The sequence below is a fragment of the Ornithodoros turicata genome, chromosome 6 (assembly GCF_037126465.1).
Source record: "Ornithodoros turicata isolate Travis chromosome 6, ASM3712646v1, whole genome shotgun sequence".
Classification (NCBI taxonomy): domain Eukaryota; kingdom Metazoa; phylum Arthropoda; class Arachnida; order Ixodida; family Argasidae; genus Ornithodoros; species Ornithodoros turicata.
This window is the reverse complement of record NC_088206.1, coordinates 47,667,225-47,673,176: the sequence shown is the minus strand read 5'-3', so window position 1 is coordinate 47,673,176 and position 5,952 is coordinate 47,667,225. Positions and strand designations below refer to the sequence as shown.

The following is a 5,952-nucleotide window of genomic DNA, read 5'->3' as shown; positions in this document are numbered from 1 at the left end:
CGTCGTCCGGCGTCCACTGAGTCCGTTTCGGACGGTGTAGCGGTCGTGTCCTCCCAATCTGCCGAATCCCAACTCGCCGAATGCATTGAAGGCCGGGAGACAGCCGTAATCCCTTGACCTCCAAATGTGCTGGTTCGACTGACCGAATGACCGACATGTCCCTTCCGAATTCGCCGAATTCACCTTACCACCGTGACTTAGTGGCTAAGACCATCGTCTTCCACACCGAAATTGAGAGGTGACCCGACTGCGCTGTCTGGATGTTTTCCCTGGGTTCTCCTCAGATGTTGGTAAGGTTCCCTATAAAGGTGGCCCAGGGCGCACTGTCCTCCCAGCAGTGCCCGTGAGAGAAATTACGGACCCCGGGGATGCAAGACTACGGAGTCCTGCCCGGGCCTGCCCCTCACGTCTCCTGGTGTTGACAACCGTCTTGCATTGCGTCGGGCGTGCCCGTGAAGAGGCGCGGGGCTCCATTCCCCCTCCCCTCCCAGTGTAACTTGTCTTCCGCGGTACATGTCGCGTAGACGCCTGCGCCGATGGAACCTTGAACGGCAGCGGCCATCATGCCCATTTTACCACCGTGAGCATTAGCGGCGCGAACAAAAAAAAGTAATGAAAAGGCACAAAACCACAACGTACTGTCGTCGTCATCAACACAAGCAGATAAGACTTCGCGAGGCGTGAGCAAAAAATGTCAGCAATGCGTGTTTTCTTGTCCGAAAACGGGTGCGAAGAGAGCCTCGCGCCGGCGCGACGCACCGTCGCGGCGCACAGCATCGGCGCACCGATTACCGGATTACCGGCAGAGACGAAGCACACGTCGGCACGTTCGCGCCCCCAGCACGTGACAACCGAAGTAACCAACGAAAACTCCCGTAAAACCAACGGAGAAGGAAAGTTTCTCCTCCTTTTCTTTGTGGTTAAGGGGTAAAGACACGCGCAGGAGAGCACGGGGACTTCGTTAAATAGAGGTGACCAAACGAACGTATTTCGTTAAATCGAGCTCAAAAATACATTGGCGTCTATGGGGACGCGCTCGTGCAACGGAAATTTTTCGTTAAACGGAGGATTTCGTTAAATGGACGTTCGTTATTGAGAGGTTCAACTGTAGTAGTATTTGTGTGAAGCTGCGCAATTCCTGTCCTGCATATATTTTAAACTATATGTTTCATCAGCCAGCGTGATGATCCCCTGAAAAGCAATTCACACTTGGCGGGAACTACCGGTTCTGAAACCTATCCCTGACATGTGTAGCCATCAGGGAGGAAACCCAAGGGCTGCGGTGGAAAAGACAAACACACACGGGCTATGTTCTCTCTGTGTATCAGCTGCTCTGGCTACAAAGAAGAACATGTTCCAAATTAATATAACATGGCTTGACATGATACGCCAGCGAAAGCTAACCAATAAAATTAGTAGTTAAATGTACAATACGTAAACACTTGCCATAACATGACAGTTTCCTTCCTGCATTCATGCGCTATCATTCAACCCACACAAACAGTGTACTGAATTTTTTTATAGCATTACAGGTTGTTTGACAGAACTTGAACAAGATTATATAGCACACGATAAAAGTAGAGTGAACATAATGTGCAGAAAAAATGGCTGCAAGCAAGCGAGCTGGAAGATGATGCATATGTAAAACCCCGAGACTAGGGAACACAAAGGGACATGTTTGTGTCTGTCCCTTCGTGTTCCCTAGTCTTGGGGTTTTACATCATGGATAATGTGCAGGTTTCTATTCACGCTTAATGGCCGTAGCAGTAATGCATGAAGACCACTGCTAAGTTGTGTTGAGAAACACCACTTTATGTTTGCCATGTCTAAATGAAACGTACCTGACCTGATCCAAATTAAACGTTCTGAGTCTGGAACACACAAAGAGAAAAACGCAACACACGCCACAACATTAACAGATAGCAAATGAGCTGTAGCGAGCTCCACCTTGGGACAAAGTCAACAAGTAATTCACCAAAAGTCAATGAGCGCCTGAAATGTAACATCTCCAGTGGCGTAGCCAGACCTCAAAGGTAGGGGGGGGGCTCGATACGAAAACTCTCCCCCCCCCCCGCTGATCCTGTGTCGACAACACAAACATACTTGTGCACACTGCAAACTGAGGATTAAAAAAGGGAACGAAAATAGTTGATTTAGACGTTCACAGTACGATTACATGTATAGGCTGTCATGACCAATGAAGTGGTGTCACGAGATTGGAAGTATTTCGAAAAGCTCATACTTTGAAAACTACTCAAGAGTGCTTCTTAGATAGACGCCATGAACTGCAAGAACTTTCGCAATAGTCACACTGGTCCCCCCCCCCCATATATTATGTTCTCGGATTTGCACGATTTGTGTGGGTCAGTCCGTGGCAGGTAGGGGGGGCTCAAGCCCCCCCTAGCCCCCTCGTGGCTACGCCATTGAACATCTCTGACTGGTAGCAGGACGGTCCACGTTCAATTCCTGGTGCTAGCACTGACTGGCTTTTTCATGAATTATTTGTTGGAAGTTTCGATGTGCTTGAGAACCATTCGTCAACCATTGTATCCTCATGAGGTGATGAGGGTTTGTCATCCCAAAGAGACTCCCTTTCTGGCATGTGTCCTTATGGATGCTCATCACTGCAGAAAAAAAGAAAGAAAGAAAGAAAGGAAAAGCATTTAATGACAAGAAATGGATAGACGCATTTACTGTATAATGATTGTGCATAACAGAAAGAATACTTTTGCACAGAAGGCTGTACTTCTTGATGTCTAACATCAAGTTACAAAATTCCAGAATATGTATATGACATGTTGTAAGGTAGAGAATAAGTAGAGTTATTGAGTTGTCGAGTTGAGTTGAGGGGGGGTTGTACCCCCTTTTTATTTTATTATATATGATTATATAATTATCTTTATGTCTGTACCACCCCTCGCTCTATACATTACAACATGTTTTGTATATTCTGGGATTTTGTAACTTCATGTTAGACATTAACAAGAGCAGCCTTGTGCACGAAAGTCTCGTCTCATTAAAATTTAGATGCTCTCAACAGTCTTCTTTCTGTTGTGAATCTCTATCGCAGCATACCTGCACATTGCTGTTCTACGTACTGTGACTTTGCAGTAAGAGTATGGACTTTGGGTAAAAAGACTACACAGCACTGCTCAGGTATTTTTGCCTATCGAACAGTATGTATGTATGCAGTATGCACACAGTATTTGTGCACCGGACCCACTAAAAATGTAGTGAATGTGGCATTGCCCACGGTAATGCACCAAGTTGAACACAATTATTGTAGAATCCAGGTATTTTAGCTTACATGTCAAGCCAGTACCACACCAGTATCCAGTGTGAAGTTGTGACAAATAAACAGTTTCCATTTTTCTTAGCTCTCAGAAAACAGACAGTGAATTAATAAGAGTAGACAATGTTAACATGAATTCTGGGCTATTCTTCAGTTAAAGATTCACAGATAGTAAAGGCACCTTCCTCAACGGACGTTGATGACACTGAAAATTCTAAAACGTTATCAGAGGCGACATCAGCTTCGGTGTGTCAAAGGATCGTATGTCCAACAGTAATCCAGCTAACAGTAACAGAAATGTGCAAAAGACAAATTAACTGAACTAATGTAACGTACCTTCTATATCAGACAGTGAAGCTTGTAACACCCCGTCCACAGGAACCAGTGCCCAGACACAAAAGTGCTTGAACTGGGAGATAGCAGCTAATCGGAATGGCGACCTTTGTTTTCCACCCTAAAAGCACAGGTTGTAACTTTGAGGGCAGATTTAAAAGTGGTGTCAAGATGTCTGCATGCGAGTGCACATGAAAAGTTGAACATAGATGAATACTCAAATTATTATAACATCACATTGTCATACCTGTTGGTGGAGGTGGACTGCAACTAACGTGTCAGCAATTTCTTCATGACCAGATGCAAGCCAAATCATGCTTCATTTCCGCCTTCAGCGTGCACCTGTGATAATTCAGAAGTTAGATTATCAATAGTACTATGGTGTTGTTAATCGTGGTTATATCAGAGTAAGCTAAGCTTGCTATTTTTTATATGTGAACGTCGACTTACCTTTTTTTGCTCTCGTTTTTTGCCTTGATCCTCCGTGGCACGTTCAAAATGTTATGCGTCGGGCACCTCTGATTTTCATCAGACGATTTCGTGCCGAGATTCCAAATTGCCTATGGAGTCGCGCGTAACCTATGATAACATTCGTGGACGAAATCCTTGCAGTGGAAATTAGCAGGCACCACTGTCAGCCAAGAGCTTCGCACTGCTTGGTCTTTTGGCAGCTTATAATAGGTAACACTTGAACGCTCCGATGAATTGTTCTAACAGCGTAGCACTGTCGCATCTTCGACAACTTCGCCGTGGCATATTCACGAATCATATCGCTCCAGCCCATAAAAGGCAAGGTCAGAACAAGGAAGTGCACTTTCCAAACGACGCTGTGCCAAAAAAAAAACATTCACATGCTTTGTTTCCGGCTTAGCAACAACATAACAGCTGTTCGCTTATGTACGATGCACAGCACAGAGGAGGAAACGAAAGAAGCCAAGCAGCCAAGCCAAGAGTCCATGCCAAGCCAAAGACAGATAAACCGAGAGCAGTGACGTCGGTGCGCCCGTGCGCAGGGTTTGCCGACGGTCTGACGGCCGGGCGTGGGAACTAAAAAAACTGTTTTCTAAAAAACTACGAACAGTTGGAGCAAGATATTTCGCACACATATTCAATGTTCGGTAATGAACACACAGCGCGAGTATCGCTCAGTTCTGCGGCACTTCAAAATCGGCATATCTGACCAGGCGCCGCACGGGCTGCCTTGCACGTGCGACGCGTCTGGGCGACACTGTGCCTGCTACTTTTCTTTTTTTGCATCTACAATCTACGTTGCGCGTCTCTCTGCGAACACAGCCTTTCTTACAAAGCCGAGGCCGAAGTTTATAAACGCGTGTCTCTTGAAAAGATGGACGACAGGATAACAGTACTATATACAGGGTGTTTCAGTTAAGTCCCCGGGCTAAATAATTCGCGAACGGGTGCACCAATCGAATAACTTTCTTTTTTACAAGTTTCTGTCCGATATCACCTACAAGCTGCGCACCGTGTGAATGAGTGGGAGGCGGTCATTATTTAAATAAAAATTCAAGTAAGTTTCGTAAAAAGACAACTTCTAAAGCAGGGCGCCGTTGGCACTAAAATAGGTGCTTCCCCTTTTGGGACCTTCAGTGGACACCTTTTAGAGAAAAATCTGCCACCGAAGCGTGTCATTTGTTGCAGTAGTTAATTGGCTTCGGTTTACATATATTTGTAGCGGCTCGTCGCGGCGAAGCGTAAAAGGACGTAATTCGTTGGTGGATAAGGGAGTGGAAGAGAGTCCTTTTACGCTTCGCCGCGACAGAAATACGTAAACCGAAGCCAATTAATTACTGCAACAAATGACCTGCTTCGGTGGCAGATTTTTCTCTAAAAGGTGTCCGCTGAAGGTCCCAAAAGGGGTAGTATCCATTCTAATGCCGAAGGCGCCCTGCTTTAGAAGTCATGTTTTTTCACGAAACTCATTTGAATTTTTATTTAAATAATGATCGCCTCCCCCTCCTTAACTTTTAAAAAAGGACAAAGGACAGGTACGACAGGCAACTAGAGATGGGACGAATTTAGCATTTCCCGAATCCGAATCTGAATCCGAATCCAAGGAAGGTTCTGCGAATCCACGAATCTTACGAATTTCGACTCTTTCGAATCCTTTCTTCAAAGAGGGTTTTAAAAGCCAGGGGAAAAAAATCTCTTCTACTGAAAAGTGCTTTGAAGCAGAATTTTGATGTCTTGTGTTTAATAAAAAACAAATTTCGGGAGAAGACATACCCACCCAGATAGCACAAATTGTTGCGGTGACATTGCACCAATATTAATATTTGTTACATTATTACAATACTAATATTGGTTGG

At 45.1% G+C, this 5,952-nt stretch overlaps 1 long non-coding RNA gene across 1 annotated transcript; it reads right to left on the bottom strand.

The window, feature by feature from the left end:
- Window positions 1-958: 958 nt before the first annotated feature.
- Window positions 959-4,511, bottom strand: LOC135397992 (uncharacterized). Its single transcript, XR_010423936.1, has 4 exons — window positions 4,076-4,511; window positions 3,873-3,967; window positions 3,629-3,746; window positions 959-2,624 (listed from the first exon to the last, which is right to left on the bottom strand). It is a non-coding gene; the product is annotated as an uncharacterized LOC135397992 (long non-coding RNA).
- Between the last annotated feature and the right edge of the window lie 1,441 nt (window positions 4,512-5,952).